This window comes from Ambystoma mexicanum, chromosome 6p, assembly GCF_040938575.1.
Source record: "Ambystoma mexicanum isolate Mex_15411 chromosome 6p, UKY_AmexF1_1, whole genome shotgun sequence".
Taxonomy (NCBI): Eukaryota; Metazoa; Chordata; class Amphibia; order Caudata; family Ambystomatidae; genus Ambystoma; species Ambystoma mexicanum.
The window spans coordinates 949,827,698-949,844,670 of record NC_090935.1 but is presented as its reverse complement, the minus strand read 5'-3'; positions in this window follow the sequence as shown (position 1 = coordinate 949,844,670).

The following is a 16,973-nucleotide window of genomic DNA, read 5'->3' as shown; positions in this document are numbered from 1 at the left end:
TTTGATGATAGATTCTGCTTTTCATGATATTGTGTGTTCATACTGATTTCTTAGATGAAGTGGCGGGTAACACCCAGCAAAGATATTGGACGTGTTTGTGATGTTTTGGACCAGTATTTTGTATTTTCAGCAACTAAGAAAAAGGGATTTAAGAGAAATGTATGGGTTTCTTTCAATAAAGCACTGCCTTTTATCTGTGCTCCATTTTTACATGTTGGGCAGCCCAGTGACATGTTTCAGCAGTGAGGTCTCCTTCCACCACTGACAACAGGCAAAGTAGATTTGGCAGCCATCTTTTTGTGATTCAAAGTGCAATTTTCATAGGTTTTGGCGTGCATAGGGGTTTTGCGGCCATTTTGCTGATTCATGTGGCACCAGCATACAGTGATGCCGCAGAGCAGAGCGGGTTAAAACATCCCACAAAGCCGTGTTGGAACCAATGACTGAGAATAACAACAATGAGTGCAAGCATTTCTTTCATGCCTCAACTGACCAAAAACAGAAGAGAGGGTTTGAAAAGAAGCAACAAAGAAAATCAATCTCTTGAAGTACAAGAATTGCTAAAACCCCCAATGTTGTATCTGCCGATGAGGTGCTGGTGTGCAAAAATGTACGCACCTGGAGTGTGCCCCATTTTGAGGGGCCACATGAAGTGGGAGAAGTTAGCCCCACAGCCATGAGATTAAGGGGACGTAGAGTGTGGCTGGACCTACATGACATCAAACCCTATTAAGGGCAAATCATAGTGAAAATACACACACTTTGGTATGCTGTTTTTCCTACATATTACAGTCTTATCCAGCCCTGATATGAAGAGGAGTACACATCATTATGTTTTATGGGAGATCTCAATAATAATTGTATTATTTGGAGAGTGACTATCACAAATATATTACAATTTCTGATATGAAAGTGATTCAAAAAGTGATAACAAATTTGCATTTTAAAGTAAACACAAAATTGAGAGGTTTCAAAATGTCAGAGATTCACTGCTATCCACAAAGCCAAACTTTTCGTGGAATATTGATGGTAATATCATTTGGTTTTATGATTTGTGTTTTTCTCCTTATTATGGCGTTCAGAAATGTCATAAATGATTAAGCAAACTTGGGAAATGTCAATAAGACATTTACAGATATGGAGGTGTCAATGAGACCTCTATTATCATACCAGATAGAGCTGTAGATAGCCTCTTTTACAATATGTCTAGGGGTCTATTTCATTTTAAAAGGGATGCTGAGGAGAACTATGAAGATATACATAGGTATCTTGACAATGTGGTTCATTTAAATAATAATCTATGGTATCAGCATATGAAAGAGGTGGGAGAAAGAAAATCAGACAAAATCTGTTATGTTTGTTCTCTAATCCCGTATGCTATGAATGCAGCAAAAACATTTATTGCAATAGAAATGTCTACACAGAATGCAAAATGCCTCAGTCATCTAGCAGCATGCACAGCCAGAGGACAATTTGAAGGTAAATAGGCTTTGTTACGATGTTGATCAAAATTAGCCTTTCCATATGAAGACACCTGTGTGAAAATGAAAAGGACGGAAAATGGGGTAGGACGGACAAGCAAGAAACATATGTATCCATCCAAAATTTTAGAAAGAATAAAGGTTGTCCAGATGAAGAAGCTAAATTGCTCAGACATAACTGAAAAACCAGGAATGTCAATATGAGGAAGAGACCTCAGTTAGTGATATATGGACGTGTTGCCACCAGTACCGTATTGGCATGCCCTGCACACTTATTGAAGAGAGAATTGGCAAATATAGTGCAGATAGTAAGTGACAAATGCATGGAATCATGGGCTAAGTCCTCAAAGGTACTTACATGGGTTGACAAGGAAGGAGGACCAGTATCCATGATACAATTAAGGAATGCAACAACATGTTTAAAAAATGATGGCTTGATTCTGGTTGGAAAAAACAAAGGATGTGGACAGATAAAATAAGTTCCAGGAATTAATGAAGGAGCTGCAGTGTTAATGGATCGATATTGGGCCTGTGGATCCAGAGCTTACATGCAGTTGCCTAAGAATTGAGGAGGAGTATGTTCTATAGTAATGATACATGTACCCGCATTGGTGATTCCCCAAAGTGACCTCCATATTGATGAATTTCCAAAAATGAATGAACACCAGAAGAAAAAGAGGTCACCCAAAATACGCCGGCTGAAGAGAGAGAATTATTTGTCAGCAAAATCAATGGAGGCCTATGAAAGTATTCCCAATGAGCATAAACTTTTCAGCAAGACAGCAATGATAATGACAGCTATACTTTTACCAGGACTTCAAGCTGCAGTAAATGGCAAGTAGCGTCACATTATAAGATGGGAATTACTGCAAACAATCAAAGCAAGCAATAAAATAAGTTAATACTATAAGAGAGGAATTGAGAGATATTAGGCTGATGACCCTCCAGAACAGATATGTCCTAAACCTGATTACAGCAATGGAAGGAGGTGTGGGTGCCAAGATCGGACCTTCTTGCTGCAAGTTCACACAATCTGGATGGAGGAAATGGAACCCTGCCAGAAGCAATAACTATGCTGATGACCTTGCATACCAAAATGGAGGATGAAGCTGATGAGACAGCAGGAGATGATTGTTTTTCATCTTTATTGTCGTGTCTTTATTACAACCTGGCTGGCAAATGCTTTTAAAATACTTGGGGCAATACTAGTATTGGTGTTGCTAGGATTCTGTCTCATCAGGGTCATCTTGGGACAAAGCCAGAAGACAGCCAAAAAAGCTATCAGGATGAGGATCATGATTGAAATAGACACTGGAACTGGTGAGCAGATGCAGAATGAGGGAAGTACCCATTAGTATTTAAAGAAAGGTAGTCTTGCAGCTTTGGGAACCAACTGCTACTATCCCAAGGATCATAACAAATATATAGGATGTTGGATATTCTGTCCACCATCTGGAGATTGCTGTCACATGACCTGGAGTGTGGATGAACATATAAAGAATGCAGGTCACCGGAGGGCGGTGACAAAGATTTGGATTCTGAAGAAAAAGCAGTATGGAGAGGATATGAAGACAAATGATGAAGAGAAGATAAAGACAACGGAAGAAGAGAATATGGTCAAAAAATTCGACCAAATGAGCAGGTGGATGCTTTCTCATTAGGTCCTGCCCCCTTGCCACCATCATATTCGAACAGCAGTAGAAGAACAGTAACTGGGGACCCTCTGTATTGTCTCTATACCACATCGATTGTATGCAAGACATTATGCACTCAGACAGCCAAACAAAATGTACGCTTGCACTGAAAGTGTGGGCGAATGCCGCATGGAAGGATGTCAGCGCGCACCTATGGACATCATGGAATGCTACGTGAAATATGATGAGGGCAGAGTGATGTCATGAAGAAGATATATAAACCTATGGTGAAACGATATGAAAATACCTAAGAAGTAACATTGTAACTGAAGCAACAAGAGAAATATGTACCTAAGGCTAAAGTAATTGTGAATACAAAGAAGATGAAGTAACTTACTGTTCAATAATTGTAAATATGCAGTAACGCAAGGCAGAAAGGAAACATATAGAGGCTTGCTATTGAGGAATATATAACCAGGCAAGGACGGCCATGATAGGAATATGGACGCTGGCTCATGTCGAATTCAACCAAGCTACCTCAGAGACAGACCACAGTTGCAGAATCAAGAGAGGCTCGGAGGCTCTGTTTGCAGAACAACAGGAAGGCTATGTTGGCCTAGGACCAAGGATGCTATTTTAAGGAATAATTGCAAGGCACAAGGGAAGTTAACTAGGATAAGGTATGAATGAAGTGCACATTTATCTTAGATTAAAGAAGAAGAAAACATCTGTAACAGCCTAAGTATTTGACAATTAAACGTACAAGGTAGAGTGAGCAAGTCTCTAGAGGCCAAGAGGAGTAACAGCACTCTGCATAAATGAATCAAATAACAGTAAAAAAGAGGCTGAAATGGACTCATTTGTGGTCTCTTCACATGTGACTCAGAAGTTGAACACATGGGCTATTCATTAGAGCCTCAGATGAAGATAGTGGTGTGCTCACACACCCTTGAATGTTCCAGGAAAGTGAGCAGGCTGCAAGGTCAACTAAAGATGGAAGAAGTTGGCTTGACCGATGAGAGATGATGGACTAATTTGGAAAACAGGGAGTAGTCTGACGAAATTCAAACACCTATGTTTTGTTTCACATACATGCTGCTAAAGAGACGAAAGTCCAAGGTTGTGATAGCATACCAACCAATCAGTGAGTCTATGTATTATACGTATTTAGTTCTAGTTCAAGGTGTCTCCTACAGACAAGGCACAGCCAATGATGTATTAATTCATATATGTTCTATACGTAGATATGTCCCCTTAACCAATCCATTCCCTCAATATGTTTAATGATTTTCCATGTAGGATGATATCATACACTTTGTCTTGGGAGGATAGCTTAGGGGCAACATGCTCGCCCTGGAAGCAAGACGCAGCAGAGCAACAAAGGTTCGATCCCTGGGTCCTTGCTTAGAAACCTCTGGGTATTAAGTGCATTATAAATAACCTATCATCATCATAAATGTTGCATATTGGGGTATAAGACCTCTATGTAATCTGATCAAACTACTGTGTGAGTGTGCATGCATCAGTCCGATGCCTGCCAGGTCTCCCTGCTTTAGTAAATGCGAATAAAGTAGTACTTTGCCATATTCTAGAGTCTGTCTGATTATTTGGTTTGTGATCATTATTTGTAATTCCATCTTGCACATACGACGCGTCAAAGTGCTAGAGCACACAAGATTTTCACATACTCCTCTCACATTAGGACTTGACAGGCCACACAAATATAGCTTTCTGGGGAGACAGTGTTTTTCGCCCACGGTGGCTGATTCAATGCAGGATGGCCAACTCAGAACACTGCTGTTACCCATGAACACATAGGTTCTGTACAGGAAGGGGGTGCCGTGCAACTCCCGTCCATGGCATTCCTTTCTGTTCATCACTAATGTGGTGTCTCTGCCAAAGAATGATGAGCCACCAGCGTTTATTGTAAGGTACCCCCTGCAACACACGTCTTACCCTCAGCCTGATTACCAATCATTTCTCTGCCTCCCGCATCCCCAGAATCCTTCCCAACATTCTACAAAGATGCTGATTTCAAGAGGCAGTTTGAAGGAAGCGGGTGCACTGAAGAGCTATGCCAATAATGCATGACTAGCATGGTGCAATGGTGAACAGTTTTGAATGGGCAGTTCAACTGTTAGAAGTTAGAAGTTGGTTTGATGCAGTCGAATGGGCTCAAATTATGTTTCAAAATTGGTTCAATGGTGAAAACACAGAGATCCTGGATGCCTTCACTCTTGGTTGCTGTGAGTCACAATACAGGGACTCAAAGATCAGTTTCAATCCCTGTTCTCATGCAACGTTACATATGGGAGGCTGGCCCACAATTGCAGGTGTCCTTCAACATGATTATGTCCTGGGTACCATTGTGGGCAGAGAGGCAGGTCTTCTCCCAACAACAGTTCAACTCTAAAGGTTGCTGGGAGTTGATAGGGGACAGACGTAGTCTCTGCTTTAGACACTCACTCCTCACTTCAGTGGTGAAGGGTTCTGGAAAGTCAACACTCCCCACAGAGGTCCAATGATATTCCTTTGAAATGTTTGCAACAAAGTGAATCTAAGAAAGAGTGGGAGACACCGTCCTTTACAGTTGAAAGACCACAGATAATTGACCTAAAGATAGCATGCTTTAGGGGTCTCATCAATGTTCAAGGAACAAGTGGTCTTTGCCTTCTGACATCACACCCAAAATGTTTATGCTAAAATAAGTGGATTCACATGAAGGACATTTAGAGGCAATGAGGAACAAGGTGGAGGAACCTTCCTCCAGTTATGATGAACTTCCTCTGTCTACACTAACCTTGCCCCATTCGCTTCTCAATAGGATCCAAGGCCTTTATGTATGCAGTATCCCAGTGTGAGGCTACTCGTTTTGAGGATGAGTGTGCCCTGTGATTCCTCTTCCCAGGTCAGCTTCCTGTGGGGTTGTTGTCTCTCTGGGGAGGGTGTTACCTGGCCTCATAAAGGAATAAAGTGAGGCAACCCTCAATGCTCAAGTCTTGCTAGCAGCACAAAAGATAGTCTGATAGGGGAGAATGCACACAACCTCCCCGAAGCTTAACTGGGCTCACAGGGCTGACACTTCTGTGATATTAAATTAATGTAGCCTGGATAACTATCAGACATGCTGGCCACAATCCACTAAACTCAGGAATGGCTTATAAGTACAGTGGTATGTGCCTCCAAGACAGCAATCTCACAGTTCTGTAGTGTTTGGAGCAAGTGTGCATATCTTAAATGCAGCCCCTACTCTGCAGAGACATGGCTGTCACTGCAGTCATCAAATGGTCGCCCATGACCTCTGAACCTGCTTTGTGCCCCTGGAGAGCAGACTCTGCAGATCAGAATACTGATGCAGCGGGGCACAAGTGTACACTATGCATTTGGCAATGCATATGTAAAAGGAAAATCTAATCAGCAGATTTCCTAATTACCTGCATCATTTTATTAGCTAATACAGAATTTAAAAGCCAGGGCTTCAACACCCCTGCCACGGAGAACCCCACACCTTTTTCAGAACAGAATCTATCGATGTGATGCCCACTCATACATAATCTTGCAGCCTGGTATAATATGTGAATGCTGACCATTCCCAGCCCTTTCCAGGTCGTTACAATGTCAGGATCACCACTTCATTGAATCATCTCTGGACTTCAAATATGGAAGAACATTTTGTTGGACCATGTTGGGAGGGGAGGTCTTTCCAAAGTCCTCCATTTGGGAGGTGAATGTAGGTGTTCCTAGGCAGAGGCAAGCTCTTTCCGCTAACCATCCCCAGGAACATTTGGGGATGACCTGCTGCTGGAAAAAGATCTGCATCTCTGCTAGCTACACTGCTATCCAGGACCTAATCATGTTGAAGAACCCCTGAAAGGTGTGCCAGACTTCCCTGTGTAGGGGAGCCTGAAAAAAGAACTCATCTTGTCCCTGAGATCCTCATGTGGGACTCACAGCTCCAGAGAGCAAAGACAGCCCGTGTTTTCGCATGTTTGTGTTGAAACAGCAGTGATTCAAGACCAGATTGAAGCAGCATGACCCCCTGGAGTTGCCTTTGGCACTCGCTGTACTTTGAACTGCTGTCCCACATGTTAGAACTCATTTGCTGCAGCCCTGCGCCATATGAAAGCATGTTGTTACCTCAGCTTGAGCAAAGGACCACTGCACTGCTCAAACAGATGATTGAACCTCCAGCTTCTTCCTTACCGAATGAGTCCCCGATGGAACTGATCCTGGCATTCTTCATAAACTTCGTCCTTCGAGCAACCCACTGACTCACTTGTGCATCCCATAATCAGCCCGTCTTCTGTCGAATCTCCACTACTCAACCAAACCTGATGACCTCCAAAATCCACATTGCTTGAGTAGCGTTTCAAACTGCAGCCTTCTTCAGTTTGACACCGCTATGACATCTGATTGCCAATAGATCTCCACAAATGTCGCATTTCAGACCATATCACAACACTGAACATGTTGCCTGTAATGTTCGGCGGGTCCTAACAGGTAACTATGCAAAATGTGGTGCAGATTGGTGAAATGGTGTGAAATTGTATAAGGAACAAGGCTCCGCCAAGCCACAAAACCACAAACAAATTTTGACTTTTATAAATATAGGTAAATGAAGTGGTACATACTGGTTGCATCATAGCTGTCTGTGCCATTGTCCGAAATACCCAGCACTTCCTGAGTAAAACTGAGCAATTGGATGGGCGTTCCAACATAACATTACCTTTAGGGTTGTGGTTTAGGCTATAGTGCTCATGTTCCAATAAGCTGTAACGTAAATAGAAGGCATACAACCCAGAAAGTTTGCCGCAAATTTTTTTGTTTTGGCAAAATATATTGGGCCTCATTACGACTCAGGCGGTAAGGGTTTTACGGCGGCGTTAACAGCGCCGACCCTTACCGCCTGAGTACGAGGTCCCTTAGCGCCATGGCGGACTTAACACCTGCTTTTAACAGGTGTTAAAATCCATGGCGCTAAGGGACCATGGAGTTAATTACGCCACCGTAATTTACGGTTGCGTAATTAACGCCTTCCCCACTCCGATTATGCCCTATGGGGCAAAAATGGGAATGGGGAAGGGTAAATGGGGATTGGGGACTTACCGCCCCGCCAAGGTCGGAATGGGGCGGTAAGTCCGCCAACCACCATGGCGTAAACGTAGTTTACGCCATGGTGGTAAAGTCACGGCCCAGGCGGTAACTTACCGCCTGGGTCGTAATGAGGCCCATTGCGTGTAAAGTAGCTTTTCATTGCACCCGACCTCAAAATTCAGTTTTCAACTTGGTTATTACTCTCAAATCATTGCTAGTGTGTGTCTGAAACCAGATAAAGCGGTTCCCATTAAAATTTCAACAATTTCAGTGAATTAATCCATTTTCAGTGTTTTACCTATTCCATTCAAAGCCAACTTTAAAACCATTTTTGACAGTTTGCCAATCACTCCTGTTTCTCTCTTGTGTTTACTGGGGGAAATTCGGATTGACATTGTATTTGAATTCTGCATTGCTGAGACCTGTTCTCTCTCTTTCTATCTATTTATATTGCATATTGGGGGGATTGAGGGGAGTGCAGGGGGAAAGAGTAAACACACTGCTATTTGATTGAACATACCCAAAAGTATTATTTCTATGCTGCATTGTTTTTGCCCATCATTACTCCTTGTGATTAAAGAGATTGTTTAATGTGACATCACCCCATTGGTGATCATTGTATACCCATTAAAATAGTGTGATATATATTGCGAAATACATAAATAAATATTTTAACTTTGCAAACGAGCCTGCTTCCCGGTTCAGTGTGACCAGGGGGTTCAAAGAGAGGGGCGTGATATAAGTGGTACATCGTTCAGAATAAAAGAATTTATAGACACAAATAATTAAGGGTTTCAGTTGTACATTCCACGCTAGGCATTGACTTAGGTGAAGTGCCGGATTGAAATCACTTACACAGCGTTCAGTCACCAACTCATAAGGAGTTAAATGGTTATATGAGGCAGGCTGATTTCTCAGGGTATATAGGGCAAACGGCAGGCAATGTATCCATCCCTTTTTTAAAGATATTTTGAGCTTGGCTATTCTTTTCTTTAATAATCTGTTTAATCTCTCACAGACACCATTTTCCTGTGGGTGATAAGTGGAAGAAACATATGTTTGATATCCAATAGAAGAACTATCTGCTCAAACAACTGATTTACAAAATGTGGTTGGTCTATTATCAGACCGTAAAACCTCGCACACACCAAACCTGGTGAACACCTCATGTACAAGGAAATTGTTGGCACATGAGGCATCACAGTGTGTGCATAGACCTGCCTCAATCCCTCTAGAAAAAGGACATACTACGAAAAGCATATATCTGTAGCCATTGCATGTCTGTAACATGTCTACATAATCTATATGAAGATGCTGAAATGGGCCATTGGGTTTTGGGATTGTTCCTCTCACTGTTCGCAAAGTGTGCCCTGCAGTAAATTTCTGGCACACGATGCAATTTGCTATGAACTGTCCCACATTTTCTAATAGATTGGGTGATAACCACTCTTCTGCAATTGTAGCAGCAAGACTCTCTCTCGAGTCATATGTTCTGGGTAGTGAAGGTGTTTCAGTGCTACTCTCAATAATGCTATGGGGATAACTATCTTTCCCGTGCTATTCTGTCTCCAAATTGCCTTGTGGGGGATAAAGAACACCCCAACTTTCTCCATAAATCCTGTTGTTCTTGTGTACTCCACCTTGTATCTGAATTAACTGTACAATAGACAGCATGTTAAAGCCCTCCTTTACCAACATACATTATCCTGTCATTTGTTTAACATCTTTTTCTTCAAGACTAGATATGGGTGGATAATAGGCTGCTTTTTTAACCTCTAAATCGGCGGCTTCACATTCACAGGAAATTCAATCTGTTATTTTAGAATGTGTTGCACATTTTACTACTGCTAGGGTCAATGAGAGACTTAGGGGCCGATTCATGGAACAAACGTGCACCGAAAATCCATGCGCAAGCAGGCGCAAGGTAGCGCAAGCGCGAGAAACGCAGAGCACGCGCATGTGTGCGATTCAAGGAATACGCTGCCCAATCCAGCCATGGCGCACGCAGGCATACACGGCGTGTGCTACGCGCACAGCAAAAGCGCACATAGCGCGGCGCACACAACCAAAGTGGGCGGAACAGTGGGCGTAACACGCGGAATGGGGAATAACACGTGAAAAAGAAGGCGTAACTGGGGAAGTACTGCAGGGAACTACACGGAACGCCCACACGCACGCGAACAACCCGTATTCATGGACCCGAATACGGGAAACCCGCGCACGGCAAAAGGCACACACAGGCATCAACGCGTCCGCCACACGAAGGCAGGCGGAAGCGTCCCCGCACACAGTATAAAAGTGCGCGCAAACAACAAACACGTAAATACAGCTACGATGAATGCCCCATTTGTCGCAGCACTGATCGTGGGACACCGCAGGAGGAGGAGAATAGCCAGGGCACGCATTTTCGCACCACGGACATGGCTTTTTGGGATGCCTGACGACCAGGTCTATGGCAGGTATAGGTTTCCACCCCACATAATCCTAGACCTGGTCAGGGAGTGGGAAGATGACCTTACATCCCCCACCCTTTGCTCCCAAGCATTGAGCCCCTTGGAGAAGCTGCTCAATGTCCTGCATTTTTTGGCCACTGGGTCATTTCAGTGGACTACTGCCATAGTGGGGGGGGTCTCACAGGCCACGCAGTCACGCTGCCTACACCAGGTACTGGCAATCATGACAGCGCGCCCCTCAGTCCGCATGCACATATACATGCCCAGAACACCCGCAGAAAGGCAGGCCATTGTCCTGGATTTTTTCAGGGTAGCACACTTCCCCAAAGTGCTCGGTGCCATAGATTGCACCCATGTGGCCCTACGTCCACCTAGGGCCACTGAGCACATCTACCGAAACCGCAAGCACTGGCATTCCATCAATATACAGGTGGTATGCGATACAAAGGGAATCATCACCTCTGTCTAGGCAAACTACCCTGGCTCCACCCATGACAGTTTCATATACAGAATGTCCGCCCTGAGCCGGGCCCTGGAAGCTGGGCAGCATGGCGACACATGGCTCCTAGGTGAGTACAAATGCCCTTGCACATGCATGCATGTCACACACACACACACAAATAAACAAACCACAATAATCACAACCATTTACACCTCCCCAGGGGACAGTGCCTACCCTCTGAGCAACCACATGATGATGCCAATCCGGAACCCCACCACACCACCCCAGGTAAAATACAACGCCGCCCATATTGCAACCAGGGCCATAGTGGAGCGCACATTCGGAGTGCTCAAGTCACGTTTCCGCTCCCTTGACCGCTCTGGCGGGCAGCTACTCTATGCACCACCAGTAGTGTGCAGGATCATTGTGGCAGCATGTGTCCTGCACAATGTTGCAACACGGCAGGGCGTCCCGGTGGACATGGTGGTGCCCCCACATCCCCAACCACAGGAACAGGTGCTGCCCATGGGAGGGGACAGGACACGTGGCGAGGAAGCCCGGCCCAGCTTGTGGCCACATTTTTCACCTAAACTCCCACCCCTGCGGAGTGCACACAGGCCTGGCACATACCAGATGACAATCGATGATGACAAAGAGACAGTCAACTGTCACAACCCTACCACCCTGAGATAGTTGCCATGGAAGTGCCACATTGTCTGCATCCCTAGCTACTTAAACACAAGCTCTCCTGTGTGACCAAAAGGCACACATATGACATGACATGATATGGCTTATACACAAGTATTTCAAGGTGCGATGAGGCAGGGAGGGTGAACAAGGGAAGACAGACAACGGTACTACTAGGCCAGGTGTCATTTAGATTGTGCAAGTGCAGGGGTAGGGGGAAGGGAAAAGTGCAAGGGGAAGGGGAGGGGGGGTGCAGTACAGGGGAAGTAGACCAAAAAAACAAATACATAGGCCAGCTGGTGGCAACTGCAAAGGTAAGTGCAGACAAGTGCTGGGAAGGGGGGGCTGTAGGGATAGAGAGACAGTACCGCAGTGCAGGGGTTGCCAGGGAGGCCGTGCAAGTGGAGAGTGGCTGGGCTAGGGACCGAGGTCGGTGAGAGTGGCCCAGTTGCAGATCCAGTGCAGTTCCAGTGAAGAACGTTGCAAGGGAGAGGAAGAGAGAAAGCAGAAGCAAAGAGGAAGGTCTTGAGGTGCTTCCCGAACCGAGATGGTTCCCCTCAAGTTCCAGTGAGGCAGGAAGGCTGTTCCAGAGGGAGGGCCCTGCCGCGGAGAGAGATCTACCCCCAGCTAGTTGCTTTGAGAAGCGGATGACCCTGACATGCAAGGTGTGCATCACACACACCTGCAAAACAGGCCATGGCCATCACTGTTATGTCACTCAAACCCTCCCAAACCTCCCAAATCACGACATGGCAAGCAATACCCATACACCAACACAGTAACAATAAGGTACACATTGCCATGTCCAAAATGTACAGTGGCATCAGACAATGATGCCTGACCTGGAATCAGATGAAATGACAGACCAACAACCTCCCACCCAAAATAAGTCATTTCCAAATGCATTACAAGAGTTGTAGACGTAACATAACAATGAATGCCTGTCTACATGCACATTGTGCATTGCAAAATCAACACTGCAGCTTCTGTGTGCTGTGTCCTACTCCTGCAACACACTGCTCAGCGCACAGCACAGTGAACAGCCATTGTGTGTGATGCACACCCTGAGCATCACATCTAAGCGACAGACCACATCAAAAAGCAAATTAGGCATGTACAGGATCCATAATTGGTCACAGAACATGTGATGCAGGGACACAGTGGGCACAGAAGGCAAACAGTGTACACGTGGATATGCAAGGGTGGGAGTACATGTAGTGCATCAGAGCGCAAGTGTGTGGGTCAGCAAGGACATGCACTCAACATATGCAAGTGCAATCAAGTGACCATCAGTGTTCTCTACACATCACATGTGAACATTCACCATGTGTACACCCCAGCATGTCAAACCATAACTATCCCCTCGCACCTGAAAGGTAAACACAACACATGAACAGGCATTGATCAGCAGAACACAACATGTACATAGGATACCACCATTACAATGTCAGGGTTCCCATCACACTGCAGGGCAAGGCAACTATCAACAACAACCCCCCACCCTCCCTCACAAATGACCATGACCCACTGAACAACTGCACCTGGGTCATGGAGCCTTCAACCCTCAATTCCACCTGGCCACAGGATCACCTTTACCCTTCGTCACCATCTCCCACCTTGTGTGTAAAAAGGTGCCTGCACCCTCAGAATCCACACTCATTTCCAAAATCACAAAATCCAAGGCATAAAAACAAACCAGAACACCCTCCAGTAGATGACTTGATGTAGCAGTACCTCACAAAGGCCAAGTACTACCACAATGATGCAACAACCAAGGTAGCACAGTAAAACAATGTCACAACAGGATGTGAACCATGTGTGGTACATAACATAGGATGGTGCACCATGAACGGATGTGTACTGTCACAGGTCCCCTGTACAGGCGCGGGAGTGTCACGAAACAACCACCCCCACCGTGTCCCGGGTGCCTGCAAGGTCAAACTCACACAGGCCCCTGAGACCCTGGTGTGGAAGGAGGTTCAGGGATATGCAGTCGGGACAGGTGTTGGCACACTGGATAACTGGAATGAGTGGCAGGAGAGGGGAGGAGGAATGACACATGAAAGTAGGGAATGCACGAAAATGTACTACCTGCATGAACACATACACAATCCAAACAAACTTGGACATCATTGTCATGGCCTTCTGTAGTCCAGGCTTAGGAGTGGTACGAACCAACCACCCCCTCTAGGGTTTTGGCGCCTGCAAGTTCGGGGCTTACACAGGCATCCGCAACCCCAGAGGGGAAAGAGGGTTGGGGAATGTTGCTTGGATAGGTACAGGAATCAGGAACACCGGGTAGAGGGTACAGGGTTCAAAATTGCAGAGGATTCCGGGTGATTAGGGGGAAAAAACATACCAAATTGAATCACACATACATCCATGCATTAGTGCACCCCCCAGCAAGCCTATGCAGAGCAGTTTGAAAGAAAAATAACAAGACACTTAGCTCTGGTTTTGAGTGCTGGCCTCCTGCCTGCGCACTCTCAGGTCCGGTTACAGGAGCACTGCAATGCTGCAAAGAGAGCCACAGTCAACAACCTGTATGTGCCAATTACACAAAAACACACCACCAAACATGCCCCATAGCAACAAACTACTCTACAAACAGACAATCCGGTGTAGATGCTTCGTACCCATATATAACATTACCCGTGTGACGGGTCATACACAGTCAATGCAGTAAGTCAGCCGCCGGTGGGTGTGTGGCAAATGGAACACCAATGTGTCACAATTGACACAACATGCAATGTTCCCTGGGTAAGCAGACAGACCCATATAGCAAGCCATGACTTCAGAGTAAGTTGCGTACCACCATGAACGAAACACAGTTGGCAGTGCATTTATCATAAAGTACATGGAAATGAAATGCACTGCACCCGAGTATGTCCCTTGCTGTATGTCCTTGTGAGCTGCCCCTTTCCATGTCTCGGAAGGCTACATGGTTGATACAAGTGCCTCGATGGACCTTGGTATACCGGAGGGTATGTGCCACTGCCCCTGCAGGTGTCCCAGACAACCTTACAATCAACAGCCATCAGTCCACCAACACATCTGAGCTGCATTGTGTGCTTCAACACCAATATTTGTCCAAGCTCACCCTCAGTGCTGTGACTAAGCCTGCATGTGCAACTCGCCTGGTGCAAGCATTGCTGTGTTGTGGCCCCCCTGTGCTGCTCACCTTGCCTGGAGTTCCTTGGAACACGTCAGCAGTTCTAGGATGTAGGTCTGCAATCCCTGTGCCTCTGCTTGTGCACACATGTGCATCTGGGCACCAACAAATGTGTCCAGAATTCCGTCGTCCAATGGGCCATGTCTGCTGGCAAAGGTGCTCTGGAGGCTCATCCCCCTGCAGAAAGGGCATGAAACACATGATTAATGCTTCAAAGTCATCTGTGCGTGTCTCTTCAGGCATCTCATTACTTGACCATGTCAGAGAGTCACATCATAAATCACACCATCAGTGCGTCTTTCACATCCAAAGTGTGGAACACTATCTACAGCATGAATTGCAACAAGAATGTGTACAGTAAAGATAAGAAACATACTACACAATGCATAGCAATTAATGTACACATTAATCATGAAACACCCCATCTAGCAAAAGCTGAACAGTGGACAATAACACCAAAATCATCCCCACTGGGGGTGTAAACACAAGTCACACAGCACCAGACATGCCACAGATATGACAGTCCAAAGCCCTTGTGTAAAAGTTTGTGACACCGAACCATCCTTGCGAGCCCATGGATAAGGGAGGCAGGAGTGGCATATGTGAGTCAAGGACCCCAAGCAGCAAACACATACACAAGACAAGCCTGAAGGGCCCAGCTGGAACAGACAGTGGATGCCTTCAAAAGCCACAAAGCACCGCACCGTCACATGAAAGCACAATAGACAAGCAATTTTAAACTATATTAACTAATTACACTAACTATAGAAAACCTACATTACCTAATTAAACTAACTATCAAACAGAAACCTAACTAACTAAACTAAAAGAAAAATCAAAAATGGCCACATACGACCCGGGGGGGAGGGGAGGCACCCAGGAGGGGGAAGGTACAGGGTGCTGCTCAACATCAACATGCGATGATGCTGAGCCAAAAAAAAAACCTCCATGGGCTCAACGCCTGCACAGCCCGACCTATGTGGGAGATAGATGGTCGTCCGAGTCTGGCTCATCCTGTAAAGGAGGACATGGCACAGTAGCCTGGCCATGCCTAGCCGCAGCTTGCCCCTCGTCGGCAGCAAGTCTACCGGACGGGTGAGCCTGGTTCTGTGTGGCGATGTGACGTAGGTCTGCATGCAGAACCTCATATGATACATGTGCTTCCTCTTGCAAGGTAGCACGTGTAACACAGAGTTCCTCCTGCAAGGCCTGGCTGGACAACCGCTGCACCTCCCGGCAAGCCTGTAGCTCAGCCGAGATGGTACACTCAAGCTGTGCAAACCTCTCCTCTGCCTGCTGCCTCTGGGACATCATAAGGACACCCAGAGTGGATCTGAGGGAAGCATACTCCTCCCTCATGGCATCCATGTGCGCCTCTGCATGAGCAGCAATTGCTTGACGCAGAGACGACATTTCAGCCTGGTATGCCCTGTCTGAGGCCGCCATGCCCAGCCTGAGCGAGCGGGCCGTGGACCGTGCCGCCTGCTGCTGGAGAAGCACCTGCCTAGCAGGGGGGAGCACAGATCGGGCCACACGCTCCATGCTCTCAGCGATGTTCTCCATTGCTGCCCCCTGCCATTCTGAATTGGCAGTCATGTCTTGCTCCCACTCAGTATACTGCGGTTGCGCGCAGCGACCGCGTTGCCGGGCTTGACCCCTGCGGGACTCAAGGACCGGGGGACCTCGCTGTGTTGGCACCGCCCGCGGCTGCACGACTACATGCCCCCGTCGACGTGATGTCCCAGGCACATCAGTGACTGGTGTGGAAGGTGACCCTGCGTCCCGATCCACCACGGGCGGAGGAACCAAAACTGTCTGATCCCTCAGTGCAGGTGTCGCAGACAGAGGAGTGTCCACATCAGTATCACTCACCCCTGACACATGGACTTGATGCTCATCCAACTCAACATGGACGTCAGAGTCGTCATCAAGGCTGGACTCATAGGCAGCCAGAGACAAGATGGACTGTAGCACTTGGGGGTTTACGTGGCCTACCACCCCACGACCCCC